Raw genomic sequence first — 18,616 nt, 5'->3', positions numbered from 1 at the left:
ATGTGTAACACCCAGGTTGACCCTGGATCATATTCAGAGGTCGCAGCTTCTTTAGAGCTCCCATCTTCCGACATTTGGTCGGCTGTCGAGCATTCCGCAATAAAGTCGATCAGGACTTGGGCTTTCAAAGCAGGTCATGGTCGGTACTGGATGTCGAACTCGTTCAGCTTCACCGTCTATTTTGCCTGTCGTCCTGATGTGTCGGGGGATGGAGGATCACCCTCAGAGGTTGGTCGGTGAGGACCACGATGGCGTGTGCTTGAAAATACGGACGGAGCCGTTGCGCTGATATGACCAAGACAAATATCATCTTCTCCGCTTTTGAGTACCGAGTTTCAGTTCGTGGAGTACTTTGCTGGTATAATATATGGGTCGATGAATTTGGCTCTCGTCCTCCCGGACGAGGACCGAACTAACTGCCTCTGGGGCGGTTGCCAAGAAAGGTACAATATTTCTCCGACCTCTGACTTTATGAGCAGGGGCAGAGAAGTCAGGTACTTCTTCAAATCTTTAAAGGCTTGCTGGTACTCATTCGGCCAAGAGAAGTCCTTTGTCTACCTCAGGGTTTTGAAGAACAGAAGGCATCTCTCAGCCGATCGAGAAATGAATCGACTGAACGCGATGATCCTTCCGTTGAGCTACTACACTTTTCTTTTGGTGTTCGGATGCCGCATGTCGATGATCGCTTTTATCTTCTCAGGGTTAGCCTCAATTCCATGTTGAGAAATGAGGAATCTGAGAAACTTCTCCGAAGTCACCCCGAAGGCGCACTTGATCGGATTTAACTTCATCCGATGTCACCGAAGAGTGCGGAAGGTTTCTTCCAAGTCTTGGACATGATCTAAAGCCTGTGCGCTCTTCACCAGCATGTCATCCACGTACACCTCCATGTTGCATCCGATTTGAGCTTTGAAAATCTTATTGATGAGGCACTGGTAGGTGGCTCCAGCATTCTTCAGACCGAAGGGCATCACTCTATAACAGTAAAGACCTTTGGCAGTCACAAAGGCCGTATGCTCTTCATCCTCGGGCGCCATCCAGATCTGGTTATATCCGATAAAGGTGTCCATGAAGCTGAGCAGTCGATGATCGGATATCACATCCACCAGCTGGTCGATCTTCGATAATAGAAAGCTATCCTTCGGACAGGCTCAATTCAAGTCGATGTAGTCGATACAGATCCTCCACTTTCTGTTGGCTTTCTTCACCATGACGATATTGATGAGCCAGTCAGGATATGTGGTTTCTCTGATGAAGCCCACCTCGAGTACTTTATCTACTTCCTCATCGATGGCCTTCTATCTTTCGGGGGCGAAAGACCATTTCTTTTGTCTCACCGGCCTCACGTCAGGGGCGATGTTGAGTCGGTAAGTTATTGTCTCCAGAGGGATGCCAGACATATCCACTGCCGACTAAGCGAATATATCGACATTGGCCTTCAGTAGCTTTATCAGCTGCTATCGCTCCGGGTCGGACAACTACGATCTGACCCAAATCACCTATTCAGGATTCTTGGCAATCGGGATGGAAATTAGCTGTTCAGCCGGTTCACCCCGTTCCTCCTCTTCCCATTGGTCCAACTTATCGACTGACAGGGAATCCTCTGATTTATTGTTTTGAGTTGAGATTTGGAAGCATCGTCGAGTGAGCTGCTGATCTCCGCACATTTTTCCAACTCCATTTTTAGTCAAGAACCAGACCAGCAAGTGGTATGTCGAGACTATCGCTCTGAGGGTGTTTAGTCTGGATCTTCCAAATATGACATTGTAGGTCGAAGGTACTTGGACGACGGTGAAGGTCATGCAGACGATGCTTTGTCGTGGTTCGGCCCCAGCCGTTACAGGAAGAGCAATTTCTCCTTCCACTACGACGGCATCCCCGGCGAAGCCTACTAAGGGCATAGAGACTCTCCTGAGTCGGTCGGTCGACAGTCGCATTCGGGAGAAAATCGAGTAAAATAAAATGTTAGTCGAGCTTTCATTATCAACAAGAATTCTTTTTACATCATAATTCACTATTATTGTCGAGACAACAATAGCATCATCATGGAGAGTTTGGATTCTCCGAGCATCTTCATTTGTGAAGATGATTACATCATCCTGGTGCGGCCTCTTCATCGACTCCCCTTCAGCAGTCGTTCCTCGGTCCAGTCATCTGGAGATCATGTTGATGACTCCAGCAGTAGGCTGATTGTTCACTGCCTCTTCAGTCGGTTGGGGTCGTTGGTCGGGAATGGGCCACGTCGATGGATCCCTTCGGTACTTTTTGAGATACCCTCATCGTATGAGGTCCTCTATTTCATCCTTGAGTTGGATGCATTGCTCGGTGTTGTGACCGTGGCTCCAATGGAACCGACAGTATTTTTTTGATCGAGGGCTTTTGCCTTCAGAGGTGGAGGCTGTCGCAGATATTCCGCTCCTTCGATCTCCATCAGGATCTATGCACGGGGAGCAGAGAGAGGAGTGTAGGAGTCATACCTGCAAAGCGCCAATCTCGGACTCCACCGTCAGGGCAATCTTGGGCTCCGTCGTCGGGGGAAACTCGTTTGTCAGTCAGAGGCCTGCTGGGTTCAGCAGGAGCCCGACTTTTCTTCCGCTTCTCCTTCTGGCCCGTGCCCTCAGTCAGGCATCAGTCGGAAGCTCCTTCGTCTATGCGCATGTATTTGTACGCACGCTCCAGCAATTCGATATACGTCTGGGGGAGGATCTTATCCAAGGAATATGTGAATCAGGACCCCCTTAGCCCCCTCTACATGGCCGAGATAGCCATGTCTTCGTTGAGATCTCGAACCTCAAGTGTGGCCGTATTGAATCGGACCACAAAGTATCGGAGTGTCTCATTTGCTCCCAACTTGAGGGAGAAAAGACTGTTCGAGGTTCGTGGCGGCTTCCGGCTGGTGCTGAAATGGACCACGAAAGAATGCTCAAACTGCCCGAAGGAGTGGATACATCCTTAGCAGAGGCCGGAGTACCAGGCCCTGGCAGCTTTACGAAGTGTGGCGGGGAAGCTGATGTAGAGGAGGGCATCAGTTGCCCCTTGAATGGTCATGAGAGCCTTGTAGCTCTCCAGATGGTCAACTGGATCGGTGGAGCCATCGTAAGGCTCCATATGAGGCATCTTGAACCGACTAAGAATCGGTTCATCGAGGATAAATCGAGAGAGAGATTGGGTGGTCTGAAAGTCGATGTCGTTTGAAGACTTCTGACCATCCATCCGAAGCTGGGCAAGCCGATAGTCGATTTCTTCGAACTTGCATTCGTAGTCGTCTAACCGTCGGTGTTGAGAAACCCCAGAGGTCGAACCTCCTGATGAAATTAAGAGTGAGGCGGACGGTGTTCGCGGTCGCTTCTCCTTCCTTGCTCACTCCAGCTGGAAAGGAGAGGGACGCCGAGATCGGCGGGTGTCGTGCCGTGGCCGCCCCGCTCCTTCCCAGTGGGAGTGACGAGATGGCTGCTCTTGAGATGAAGACGGGAGTTGATGCGAGCGTCGACGGCTGCTTCTGGATGGCATAGGGTGCACCGCCGGTTGTTCCACTGACGATTGCAGCAGCTGGATCGATTGTTGTTGGAGATTAGATGCCTCCGACGGGGACCCTCCGATGGTCAAGTCAGAGAGGAGACTAGGCAACAGTGGAAAATCAGAGACTCAACGGGGGAGAGAAAGCTAGGGAGAGAGCTCAAGAGCTTAAAGGCGCTTGAAAAAGCTTATCAAAACTGTTGCTTTACCCCATTTTATAGTAGCAGGTGGTATGATCCTGCCATTAATGGAGCAGACAACTGGAGAGTTGTCAAATCATCGGGGGCTGTCAAATCGGCGTGGATTGTCAGGTTATCAGAATTAACCCATGTCTTTGGTAGGACAATGCCCCAGGACGGTCGCACAGCATGTCCTTAACAGGACAATAGCCCATAGTCGTTGTACGGCGTTTGGACGGGTTGGCCGACTATATGTCGATATTCGACCGTCGGAACATCGGGTGGTGACTCGGAGACACCGTCGGCTGATCTAATGTCTTATGAAAGTCGGATGTCAACTGCCACCCCCGACAGTGAGTCGGTGATGTGGGTTCGACCGTTCGGTCGGTTGGAAGCAGTATTGGTCTGTTTGGCCGGCATACCTTCGGCCGGATATTGTCGGCAGCCATTGTCGGAAGTCATTTTTGGAGTCGTTGTTGGAGTCGTCCGTCGGTCCGGTGGGTAGAGTCAGACGTCAGTCGGATCGGACCGATGGTAAGTTGGCTTACAGGGGTCAATAGGTATATCCCAACAACTCTGAAGCTGAAGTTGTACATTCTTCTTTGCCCAAAGAATCAGATAATCCTGTAGTTCTAGAATGGCTACTTGTAGTTGGAAGCATTGCTGTTCTCCCTAAGTGAACTAGTGAGTGAGAAATTATATCTGACACCACGTGCACTATATGGCAGTGCACCACATCGATCATGGGCACTCATTCCTGTGGGCTCTATTCATCAAGTGCTCATCTTGGTGATTGATCCACAAGTATGAGTGCCACTGATTGGCATGATGTAGCACCATTGGTGCATGTGGTGTAGGATATAATTTCTCCCAGTAAGGAGTGTCTACTCAGCCTACACAATCGGATGCACCTGCTGAATTGAATTTGCACGCAAGTGGTTATGTATATATGGAGGTCTGTGAAGGGAAAGATGATAGCTTAAATAATAATATCCAGAGGGAATATCATTCCCATGGTAACACCATCTAACCAGCAAGAAGATTCCTCCCATTCTAATGGGAGTAGTAAAGAGAATTTGGAAATTGATTCTTCATCAGCATCTCCTGATCTACAAAATGCATCCCCAGCTGATATGGTTAATCAAGATCATGAAGTAGATTCTTTATGTCATTTGGGTTAAAAAATCAGCATGGAGCTACTGATGATCAGTGTTGGGGTGTTGATGAACAGTTGCCGGATACATTATTAATGGAGGGTGAGTCTAAGAATGTGATATCTGGTCTGCAGAAGTTAGAGAATTTGTTGGTCCAGCAGCAGAAAGAAATTGATGAATTAAAAAAGAAGAATGAGATGGCTATAGCAGATGTTTTAAAAGGTCTGCCACCTGATCTTCATAGCAGGTCCATTGTTAGGTGGAAGCCTGTGCAGGATATTCCTTGGCTGTTGTTCCTTCTAATCGACAGTTATTGTCTTGTTGTATTGCACCAAGCACTTCTTTTAGAATAGGATGGCCACTAATTCTGCAGGTGGATGAGCTGGCTTTCAGGGGAAAGTAAAATGTGCTGATCATGCATTCCAGTTTTCTTTTCTTTTATTTATTTATTTATTTTTTTGTGATGCAAGTTTTCTGTAATTTTGTGAGAACTTAGGTAAGTTGGAATCTGACTAGAAGGGGTCTGCTATTAAAAAAGTGTGGTAAAGTGTCCTTTTAACTTGATATCATAGAAGCTATGGGTTCTGAATATCCAGATCTACTCCAATGTGCTTCTGCTCAAGATAGATGCTGTTCTAGAGCATGATTTCATGTTGGCTCTGGCTTGAGAGAGATTGTTTCTCCAAATCAAGTTGGAGCAACTTGTGTTCATTGTTCAATGTAACCCATAAATTACTGAAAATTGTATTGTATATATTTACAGAATCTCCAATTTACAGATAGTAATATCACGACCTCGACTGTGATTTCCATGTAATTTTTGGTGTTTCATGAACAGTTTACAGTGTTTTATGCATAGAAGTTTATTTTATTTTACTTTATTTTTAGGATAATCTGAATTGGTCATGATCGGTATGCTAGGTACTTTGATTTGGTTTTATACTTTTCATATTAAGTTGTTGAGTACAATTTTGATTCTGTCCATTAATAAATGTGCTTGTCTTAATTTTCTACATGCCTGAGTTGTCACTTGTCCTAAATTGAGGCGTGGAAGCTACAAGGAAAACTGCACCATGAACAAGTCAACTCCTTAAATCTGAGTTCAATGAAACCCCTAGGTCATTGAGGTGACCTAATAAAGAGAGGTTCTACCTTAGTTTCATCGTAACAAAGCAACATCCTGCATTATAGCTTACACTCTAGCTCATGGTTCATTGTGTTAGGTTGGTTTGTCTTGCCAGCTCGGTAAACAAACGAATCAAATTAAAAAGGCCCTGATTAGCCTGTTTCACTAAAGAGGCCAAACCTAGTTCTCTCTTGTCTATGCTTGTTGAACTAATAGTCGTGCCCCATCCCTGGTTCATAATCATCCTGTTCCACGCCCTCTTGCATCAAGACCCTATCTAGCCCCTTCATTGCCTCCTCTGGTCTCTCCCTCCCTCCTTGCCAAGTGTGGCCCTTTGAAACCCTTTCCTCTTTCTTGCCTCCACTCATCGCCGTTGATGCCCTCCTCCTCCTCCTTCCGACCTTTCTTCTACTCCCCGTATTTTCCTAGCTATAGCTGTTGGACCTGGTAGATTGACCAAGTGACTCTCTCCCCCCCTCTCTCTCTCTGTGTCTCCCCTCTATGCTTCTTCCTTTCTTCCCTCTCTCTATCAATTCCTCTCCTTCTTCCTCTTTGGCCCTCTCCCTCTCCCTCTCCCTCCTTATGGTTCCAATATGCCATGGTTCTCAATATAGTATAGATCGGTACTGTATGTATTGGTCACCAATCGACACACCTGTTAGCATTAGTTCTGCCATTATTGCCCTAGTTTTTATATAATAAGGTTTTATGAAATATCATGAAATAAGATGCCTAGATTCTTCAATCTTAGTTATAAGGTCATCGAATGTTATGAACCACTAGCCCAAAGCAAGAAATTTGGCTCAATAAATATGCTTGAAAAAAATGAAGATGCTAATTGATGTAGTCGGCAAAGTCTATCAAGTTTGATAGCAAGTATCTGATTCTTGCCCCAACCCTCCTCTAATTTCAGCCTCGATTTTTCTTATCTAGGGTCTCAAATAAAATATATGCTTGTTGCTTAAATAAGCTATTGAGCTTGAGTTGGCTTCTCACATTGAAATGACAATGGGACTAGCAAGAGCTATAGATCACTTACTCAAAATCAGCTTGATTGAGCTTGATATAGTATATAGTGTATGTCCTGCCCTATATTTTATTCTTCACTAGCCTTATGGATTTTTCTGACTCAACCATCGGATCAAGACTTCTCTATATATGTACTACTATATGAACAATCATAGCTCTACATCTGCTCAACTATGAATTAGGCGAGCAAATGAGCCAAGAAGCTCATAAGTTGCTCGAGTTCGACTACAGTCCATGCTCGACGTGACTCGACTATTACCAAACTTGAGTTGGGCTCAAATAGCTTGAATAATTTTTCAAGTCAAGCTCAAATAGCAAAATACTTAGCTCAAAGGCTCATGAGCCTACTTAAATATATATTTTTAATAATATTATATTTTTATTTAGAATATATTATTAATAAATATTTTTAAAATATTTTATTATTTTTTATTTTGATCTTTTTTTAATCATAACAAATGCTCAAACTCAAACTCGAGTATAGCTTAGTTGATTTCAAATTGAGTCAAGTTGGTCTCTAGTATTTTTCTTTTATTTATTGAGCAACCCATCTTTTGAACTTGAGTATTTTGAATTGAGTAAAGTTTGAGCCATCAGCTACTCGACTGGACTTTGCTCAGCTCGATTACACCCTACCATGAATTAAATATGCTTTCATTGATTTAATAAATTGGTCGAACAAAAGTTGTTCGCAACAAACTTCTTAAATTAGCTATGATATATGCACCTATCCATTAACATTTTATAGATTATTTCACCAAAGAAAAAAGAAAACATTATGATTTCATTAGATTAGTGTGTGGGTTTGTCAAATTTTCAATTGGATTGGTAGAATACATATTGCAATAATCTGTGGATATTCTAGGTCATGTACATGACATATGCTTACCAAAATTTTGTTTGTTAAATAATTTAGGCAAAAGGCCATATCTTGGTCTTTTTCTGCCATTTAACTGTTAGGGCTTGGGGAAGTTTTGTTTTAGTTCTGATCAGGTCTGCACAAACTTATTGTGCTCATTTTCTTTTCTTTTTCCATCACATACACTTGGGACTACAAATTAAAATCTATCTGTTGGGGGGTGATATGTCACCCATACCGAAGACATGAACCAGTTAAGGATCCGTGATGAAGTATGCAAGGTCGTCGCCACTATACCTATCGGAGATAAATATGTACAATCCTAGTGGTAGATATGTTATCCTAGAATTGTGGAAAAGCTATACTAAAAAAAATCATTTAGTATATAATGAAGCAATGGAGGATCTCACTTTGGACCTCACCAATCCTCACTCTCTAACTGACCCTTTCGAATGAAGCTTCTTGATGGAAAATCCTATCGATCCCATTTTGACTGTCGATCTTAACTTCGATCGTCAATCTAGATTTTGGCTACTGATTTTAGTTTTGATTATAGATCCTTAGCCACTGGCATTAGGGCGGCACCCAGACATCGAACATCGATCCATGAAAGGATCCCTCGTCGATCCTCACCTTTAATCGTAGGCTCCATTTCCTTCAACTATTGTTGACCGCCAAATTTGGAAAGATCGACCCACATATAGTCCCATCAAATCATGAACCATGCTACTTCAATGGTTGCCTGTGTGCCAAATGAAGTCATGTCAAATCATGTCACCCCTGAGAGTGGCTAACTGCGTGTTGGATAAGATGACGTCCGCCACCAAAAATTAGATCAAATATCATAGAGTGGTACAGTTAGAAAAGCCGAAATAGTCTCCTATTACTTTTCCATTATGACTCTCGTCTCTCTATAAATAGGGGTCAAAAAGGGACCCTCCAGGTACATAGGTACTCGCACCCTCTCTTTCTCTCGCACTCCTTATCTATTCTAGCTTTCTGACTTGGCCATCAGAGGATCTCGTCAGAGCCAACTCTATCCAGGACTTGTTTTGTAGGTCTCACTGCGTCCATAATTTTTAGTCAACTCTAGCCACTCCAACCAGAGCCAGAAATCTACCACAACAAATTAGCACTAGAGGAAGGACTTTTCAAACTCATTTTTTAGGAGTGAGAGGTCCACACTATGGTGCTATGCAAAGGGACATCCTCCTGCCAATCCAATGCCACTAATTCTCAGTCGGTGGAGAATCTTGCCAATCAGCAGGCTCTGACGCTGCCCTCAGAGGCTCTGCCTCCACTTCCTCAGTAGGGAGCAGTGATCAACACAGAGCAATTCAACTTGTTGATCCAACAAGTTGGGGATTTGATTGCTGCTATCCAAATAATACAGTAGAATAATCCTATACCATAGGTCGCTCCACCACCAGAACAACCTCAGATCTCTCTGCAAGCCCCTAAATTGGAAGGACAACTCAACAAAGCTGCCCCTGGAAGCTAAAGTGAAGGATATGGCAATCCCCAAGTCCTTTCTCTAGACATGACTCCATCTCAGGCCGATCCCACTCATCTCATTCAGAAGTCTATACCATTCAAAATGCAGAAATTGATCGTAGGCTTTAAGATGTGAATCAGTAGATCGAAGCCCTTCATAACCAGGCTTCGACACGAGATGACGGCTATAACACCAATCCAATATTTAGCACCCAAAGCATGCAAGAATTTCTCCCTAGCCACTTCAAGATGCCGCAGCTAGAGAGCTACGATGGGGTTACCAATCCTATAGATCACTTAGAAAATTTCAAAGCCGTGATACTTTCCCATGGGTCACCAATGCTACCCTATGTCGAACCTTCCCATCCATTCTGAAGGGTGTAGCTTGGCATTGGTACTTAAGGCTAAAACCTAAGACAATCCACTCATTTGATCAGATAAGCCATATATTCGTAACTCATTTTGTCAGTAATAGGAGGCAGCATAAAAGATTGGATTTGCTAATTAATATTAAATAGAAAGAAGGAGAATCGCTCCAGTCCTACCTCGACCATTTTAATACGATCGTGCTGGAAGTTTGCAATCTAGATCCGTCGGTCACCATGACCGTCCTAAAGAATGAACTCCTGAAGAATGGTCTTCGATGCTCATTGGAGTACACCTATCTCTATAACTTCAACAAGAGGTTAGCCTGGGCAAAGAAATATGCATGGGCAGATGAAGCTTTTGAAAAAGAGCCCCCCAACGGATATGGGTGCTGAAGAAAGGAAAGAAGAAGAGATCAAGGAGCCCCTGCCAAAGGAGGGCCGCAAGAAAAATCGACAGCACTCTTGATCTCCATCCAGACGTTGGAGGTTCCGAACCCCTCCACAAAACTGCCGACAGAAGAATCCCCTTGAAGGGGGGCGATGTGCATCTCCACCTAGGAGATTCATGAACTATACTCCATTAAACACTCTCCGAACTCAAGTGCTAATGGAGATAAGGGAGCAGCTCCCCAGTGCAAGGAGGATGAAGGCAACACCAAATCAACATAATCCAAATAAGTACTACCTCTACTACCATGACCACGATCACGACATAGAGGGATGCATCCAATTCCAAGACAAGATTGAGGAGTTCATTCATTGTAGATGCTTAGATCAGTTTATCAGATGCCGATGTGAACAACACGATGAGCAGCAAAGGAAGCCCTGACAGCCAGAACAATATCAGGGAGAGCCCTCCAGAGATTGACCCCCAGTAGGAGTAATAAACACCATAACTGGGGGTCATCATGTCGGTGGGACAAAAAGAACAACCAAAACTCTCAAGAGGTAAAAAACTGAAGAGTCCATTATTTTCACTGAAGAAGATGCACAAGAAGCTCAATTTCTACATAATGATGCAGTGGTTGCATCCCTTAACATAGAAAACTATAATGTGCACCGTATATCAGTTGATAATGAAAGTTCAGCTAATATATTATTTTACGATGCTTTCTCTATAATGGGCATACCTTCTGAGCAGCTAATGTTGGATTTCTAGATGATTAGCATGTAGATTTTTTTTCATCTCATAAAAATATACAGCAAAAAGATAAAATTAAAATAATTTTAATTTTATTCATGCTCAGATTTAATCCTACAATCACCTAAGGATCATCTAATATGCCATGAAACAAATATTTTAGATCTAAAAATTAAAACAAAGAAGAAAGAATGATTATCTTAATCGCTATCCTTTTTTCTTACTCGGATCGGATCCGATGGATGCTCGGGGTTTCTGTCGAAGCCACACAAGTGCCCAGCCTCTATTGGTATCTACACAAAGATGGCCTGATTGAAGCATTGAGGCCATCAGAGTGCTAGCATCATACAGGCCTCGCTCCTTAACTTGGATCTCAAACTTCTTCTTCTATAACTCAAAGAAGAATCCTGTTGCACAAATCCTTCCGCTGATCTATCGGGATCTGAACAGGATGCCAAGAAGAGAAGAGAAACATCTTTTTCTTCTCTTTCTCTCTATCTTATCTCTCTCTAGATCTAATCTAAGGTGTAATAGGGTGTGGAGATAGAATAAAGGAGGAGAGGCGGCACTAAGAAGGTGTCTTGTAGCAAAGGAAGAAACCCCTTATAAAAATACCACACACCCACTCATCTTTCTCTTATTTTGTTGTGCAAAAATACCCCAATCCAATGCCTCACTTGATAAGGATAAGATTTTATTCCTTGTTTGAATCAAATTCAAAATGACTTAAAGTCCAATAAGGAAAGAAAGACCAAGAGAGGAGGGGCGCCAACAACCTTCACGCACACAAAGAAAAAAAGGGGGTGCATCTTCACATGCCCCTCCCTCTTTCTAGCATGTAATAGGAGAGAGAAGCTTAGAAAACTTTGGGCTTAAGCACCTATTTCAATCTGATTTCAAATTGAGTTTAATTTGAATCTAATTCGAGCTCGATTCAAATCAAATTCGAAAAGACCGTCAATCTTAATCTAATCAAGATTAAAATCCAAGTCCAATTTAGATAATTAAACCCAATTAACCTTAAATTAAATCAAATCTGATTAAATTAAATCTAATTTAAATTAATTAAGACTTGATCCATAATTTAATTAAGCCCAATTACACTGCAATACTTATAATTCAATCCCTTTGCTAATAATTTGTAGTTACAAAATATGTAACCCTACATAATTAGTAGTTTCTTAATTCAGACCATCAATCTAATTGATAATTTGATTATAATCTAAGCTATTGATCAGGTCATGCTCTTTTGTATGTGACTCTTCAGGTTCTATTCTATCTGATAGTAAGATATACCATGATCTCCATTATAGTATCATCAAAACTTCTTTCAATGGGCTGGAACAGTTCCAACTCAACCCAATAAGGATCGTTGATCTGAAAATAATCCTAATGAGTTTTCACAATCCACTAGTAATACCTAGCAATATATAGTGACAATCTAGCAGAATAAAAAAATAAACCTCTAAGTGTAGTTACCATATGATTAAGTTCTTCTATCGAGAGTTTCAATAGAATGTAGATCATAGAAACTCATCAAACCCTAAGCATCCGTCATATGCCAGACTTAATTAGCTTGGGTCCAATCATAAATCCCATAGAAACTCTTTCATTATTATGTTGTTGTGGTCATAGTCTTAAGAACTCAGTCTCTTAGGCTGCATAGGACTACTCCTGAACTACTAAGGCCAATAAATTTTTTATAAGTGTATACCTATTTCTATAGCAAACCTACTGTAGCCAGCGAATACTGTAAGGCTCCAAATAGTTAGGGATCATATTTATATGTTGTCAAACTACAGCAATCCTATTGTGAGCAGTCGAGGCACTGCAGGTCAAAAAACTATTCACACAACTATAGCATCGAGATAGTCACTGATGAGTGAGTAGATATTCAAGTGACTTTTCATTCTTGATCATGCTTAGTACCATTATTCTCTAACAACTACCTGCACTCTTGCTCCAATGATCCCACACTGTAGACTCAAGATCCATCAACCCAAAGGGAAGCAATCCGTGCATCGATCTTGATGGATCAATCACCATTCTTGTGATGATTCAATGATCGAAAGTAATTCAGAAGTTAATCTATAATGATATATGTCTCAAATTCTCAACTCTTAAGAATATGTGTCATTGACCATTAACTCCTTGGATGATTCTAGGACACATTAATCTAGAATAAAAATAATTATCTATTTTATTAGTTTCAATAAATCAAGTACAAAAATATATCCTACAATGTGTTAGCCAATAATTAGCTTTTTAGTTCATACATCCAACAATCTCCCACTTGATCTAAAGCTAATTGCCCGCAAACCTAAGTCCCATCTTCTCAAGATGGACTTTAGTCTTTAGCTAGCTAAATGGCTTAGTTAGTGGGTCCACCATGTTATCCACGAGGTCTACTCTCTTTACCTTGACATCTTTCATATTGAGATAGTCACGTATTATCTAAAATCACCTTTCCATATGCTTGGTATTCTGGTAAGACCCAGGCTCCATTAGCTAAGGACTATGGTGCTGATATTGTCACTATAATAACATCTCATGACATCAAATTCTAACAAAATTACTTGGACCAGAAGAGCTTACTTAGCATCTTTGGAAATGGTAACTAACTCAGCTTCCATAGGACCTGCAATGATTGATTATTTGGAACTCTTCCAATCTACCAATTCTCATATTGCACACATTCTAATGTAGACTCTCTACCATCAGTATTAGATGCAAAATCTGAGTCTGTATATCCTTAAACCTCGCAACTCAAAATTTTCTCCAAAAATTAAGAACAAATCCTTAGTGCTTCTCAAGTATTTAAGGATGTTCTTCATAGCTATCCAGTATTATACAGCAGGATTCGATTGAAATTTACTCGTGATACTCATAGCAAGATTATATCAGTCAAGTACATAGCATGACATTCATGAGGCTCCCTATAGTCGAAGCATAAGAGATCCAGCTCATGAGCCAAATCTTTTCAGATGTATTTGGACATATCTTCTTGGAGAGATACATGCCTTGCCTAAGGGGTGAAATTTTTTTTTTGAATTTTCATGCTAACCTCTTCAGCACCTTCTTTATGTACTTTTTTCATGAAAGGCCTAGCATCTTTTCAGATCTGTTTCTATCGACCTTTATCCCAAAGATGTAGGATGCTTCTCAAGATTTTTATGAAGAATTTCTTAGATAAATATATTTTAACCGAAGTCAGCATAAAAATATTTTTTTCAATCAAGAGAATCTCATCCTCCCACTGACCCTCTTATAAACATAAGGCTCCTCCTTATTTTTAATAAAATCAAATAATTTGATCACATCGAATATTCCAACTCTGAGACACTTATTTCAGTCTATCACAGCTTACTTATCTTGTGATCTCCATTATTGAAAGTGAAACCCAAAAGGCTGCCCCATATAGATATCTTCCTTAAGATATCCATTTAGGAAGATAGTTTTCACATCCATTATCAAGTTCATAATCATGGTATATCGCAAAATCAAGCAGTGTCTGGATGGATTTTAGCATAGCTACAGGTAAAAAAATCTCCTAATAGTTAATGCTTTTAAATTGACTATAATTTTTTCCATAGACCTCGCTAAAGCTCTCTACCTATCCATCCGAACTTATCTTCTTTTTATAGATCCTTAAGCATCCAATAGGTACTATATCTTTTGATGGATCTACTAAGGTCAGACTTGGCTGGAATGCATCAAGTCAACTTTTGACTTTATTGTTTCCATCTATTTCTTTAGATTAATGTCTAACATCGCCTCATTGTAGGTTTTGAGATCATCTCCATATTTCCTATTTTCCATGAAGAATATTTTCTCTACTTTCTTTGTAAGCATACCTTAAGTATCTTTCAAGAAGATGAAAAATCCTACCTGATCTATGAGGTAGAAGAGGTTCTATACTAACTAGCTCAGATTGAATGGGGGCAGTCAGATCTTCAACTCGTTGCTTTTCAGAGACTTTCTTTTCGAGCTTAATTTCCTCCCATTACACTATCTTAGATAAACTATTTTCTAAGAACATGGTATGATAGGTTACAATCACATTGTGATCTACTGAAAAATATAATTAGTACCCTAACAACTCTTTAGGATATCTTATTAAGCGAGCCTTTATATATCTAACCTCTAACTTGTCTGCCTGTTGTCTTTCAATGTGGGCTGACAACCCCACTCGATAGATTTAAGTATGTCCCTAAAAAAATAAGGATTAGAGAGTGAGTGAATCTCGTCATAGATCGGACCATATTTAATAGGATCCAATTCCTCCTATATCCATTCCCATTAAGGTATTCACTTTCTCGATCTAATCGAAAAATCTTTAGAGATTTTTCAAATTTATTTTCTACTTCATGTTTAAATTTTTTAAACTTTTCAAAGACTTCAAACTTGTATCCCATACCATGAATAATCAGTGATAAAATAATGGAGTAAAAATTACCATCTTTAGCCTGTACATCAAATAAGCCACACATATCAGTAGTTCCAAGGCAAGTATGTCAGTGGTCCTCTCCCCATGTCTCAGAAGAGGAGTTTGATCATTTTTTCTTGAAGGTAGAATCCATAAACTGGGTATGACTTAAATTCATTGAGACTAGGAGACGATCCATTTTTTAGTTTATATATTCTATCCTCTTCTAAATGACCTAACCTGAGGTATCATCTATACTTATGGTTTATCTTATCCCTAGATCTCTCAGATCCTATGACATTCACTATTTGCTCGAATATATCAGTATGCAAACAAACAAATCTAAAATACCTTCATAAGGTGTGTCATCCTTCTTCTTTAGGCTATCCAAGTAGAAGGACAATTTCTCTTTAAGTGACCGTCAACACTGCAGTGAAAATATTTTTCCTTACCTAACTCCTCCTTGAGAAGATCCTTCTTTGGCCCATTCTCCCGTAGACCTCTTGTTCCAAAAGACTCTTTTGGAGTCAGATACCATTCTACAGTAAGAACATAGCTCTTTGAACTTTTCAAGATCCCTTAAGTGATCACCAATATGTTTAGTAATTTCTATAATGTGTTATCAATCTTGTTCATATGGTAGTTTACAATAAACTGACCAAATGAACTACTAAAGGATTGCTGCATCAAATACACTTGCAACTCCTTATACATGGTCATCTCGAGCTTCTCAATCTCTTTCAGGTCCTTAATCATTGACAAACAATGATCATGGATGGACTGCCGAAGTGCAGTCTAGTTCTGCTTACCATACAACTTTTGCAGATGAGTTATCATAGCCCTAAAGTCTTGATGTTCTCATGCTGGGCCTTGAGGCCAAGATATAGCACCTAACCAAATTGCCGTCATCCGTCCATTTATCAAGCATTGAACATTTCAGTGATTGAACAGTTTGATAACACAAGAGAATCCTGATCTAGAACATATCTTAATCTTTTTTGAGTTCAGAACTATTCTAAAGTTCCTAAGCCAGTCATTTGTAGTTCATCTCAGTTAATCGATTGAATCCTACAATTCTGACTAAGAGGTTTGAAGCTGAGTTATGAACTAAAGAAAAGAAGATTCTAATTAGATGTTTGTACTTAATCATTATTTGTTCTAAAAACTTTAAGAAACAAATAAAAGCTTCCACTATTTTTTTGGATTTTTCAGACTCCCCGTGGAGATGCAGAAATCCCTACTGACTATAGTTTCTAGTGGATACTACAGTCCCACCAATATGTGTGTACCTCATCGTGCCTTATTATTGGGCTATGCTATATCGATGAGTGGATAACTATTGTCTAATACTTCTCAAGCATGATGCAGTGATTGATTTCTAAATCATGAAGCCTCAACATGCCCATTTATTGGCCCAATCCTTAGTTAAGTCAGACCCACCATTGAATGCATAAGCAAAGCCATCATAGGGTCCCTTACCGTGCCCGATTATTGGGCCCAATCCTATTTTTACCTAGCAAAGTCTCAAGCTAATAGGGTGGTTGCATCCTTCTGATGCAACTGAACCACTGTAATCAGTCGAAAACAATCAATACCAGTAGGATGCCTGCACTCCTATAATAGTGAAAGACCTAGGACTTAATATTTATAGGAGATTTTAATTTAGATCTCTTCTACATAGTCACATACATCTCATGTAAATGATTGATCTGGTTCAAGTTTGCATATCTCATGTCTGATTAACCTAGTTTAGGTCAGCACATCTTATGTCTGATTAATCTGATTTAGGTCAGTACATCTCATGTTTGATTAACTTGATTTAGATCAGCACATGAACCTGATTTAGGTCAGCATAATCTCATGTCTAGCCGATGTAGTCGCAATATTATCGTTAGGACACCATGATTATTAAATTAAATCTGACTTTTTAAAAAATTTAAAATATATAGAAAGTAGTGAGTCAGATCGAATCCATAGAGAAAGCAGTGCTTTGATTTGATAACTTTAATTTTTATAAAAAAAATTTGAAAATAAAATTATAAATAGAAGACAGAAATTAAACGATGTAGAAAGATAAACTTGATACTAAGATCTACTATTTAGATCTTAGCTTTTACATACAATAAAAATAAAGAATAAAAATTTAAAGAGCATAAAAATAAATTGGTACTAAGATCTACTAACTAGATCTTAGCATCTACTTGCAATAAAAATAAAGAGTAAAAATTTAAAAATATAATAAATAAATTTTATATTAATTAAAATTAAAATTTAATTATAAAAAATTAAAAAAATAATAAAATAAAATAAAATAAAACTATAATAAAGATCTGAAGTTGATCGACGCAGTCTCGTCGGAAAGATGGTTAATGATCTCTCTTTCTTTCTTCATACTCCATAGAGCAAACTGGCTTCTCTCCTTCTTCTCTTTGGATCCCTATATCTCTCCTATTTTTTTCTTATTTTTTCTACTATTTTTCTGCATATTCTCTTATTCTCGATCTCCCTTATTTATAGGTGAATTTTTTTTTCTAATAAAAAATGGAGTCCTAAAATCCCTCAAAAATGTGTCCAACCTATGTCCCGACATTGTGGCCATCGGATCACATTTGGATGCTCCAGATCTTGCCAAAAATCATCGCATCAGGCCTTATCAAAGTTCAATTCCATATCATCCATCCGATCTTGCATCAGATCGGCTTTGGACCATCGGATGGCATCAAAAAAAAATTCTTTTTAGTTTTCCCACCAGCAATAAACCAGGACCGTCTGATCTTGCTCAGGATTGCTTGGAGCCATCAGATCGTGCATTAGGAGTGGGCCACCACTAATAGATATGGAAAAGAGCTCCCTCAACCATCCGATTGCGTGTTCCGTGTGATTCATCCATCGATCACTGCAAGAAACTCAGCCACCTTGTAGATCGTGACTGTGGACTGCGGTTCTGTGCTGTGGAAGGCGATCCAAATTCTGTGGATGGATCGATCGGTCCACCATGCACCAACTACTTTAAAAATAATTTTTGGGCTCATTTTTGGCTTGTTTTTGGGCTTATTTTTTGCTGATTTTTGGGCCTCTTGGCTTGTTCTCTATTCCCAATATTTTTTGCCATGAATGTGATGAATTTGAGCTTGAATTTGGGCTTAATTAGGCTTAATGTGATAAAAATCTCTATGACTAATACTTCTTGAAAAAGAGCATAACAAGTATCAAATACAAAATAATAAAGATTAAATATTTAATATTTTAATATTTTTTATATCAAATTTAATGCACTGATTACACCCCCTAACTTAAACTTTACTCGTCCTCGAGTAAAGAAAA

The sequence above is a fragment of the Elaeis guineensis genome, chromosome 9, assembly GCF_000442705.2.
Source record: "Elaeis guineensis isolate ETL-2024a chromosome 9, EG11, whole genome shotgun sequence".
NCBI classification, from domain to species: Eukaryota; Viridiplantae; Streptophyta; class Magnoliopsida; order Arecales; family Arecaceae; genus Elaeis; species Elaeis guineensis.
The sequence above is the reverse complement of the archived record's forward strand: the minus strand, read 5'-3'. Positions refer to the sequence as shown.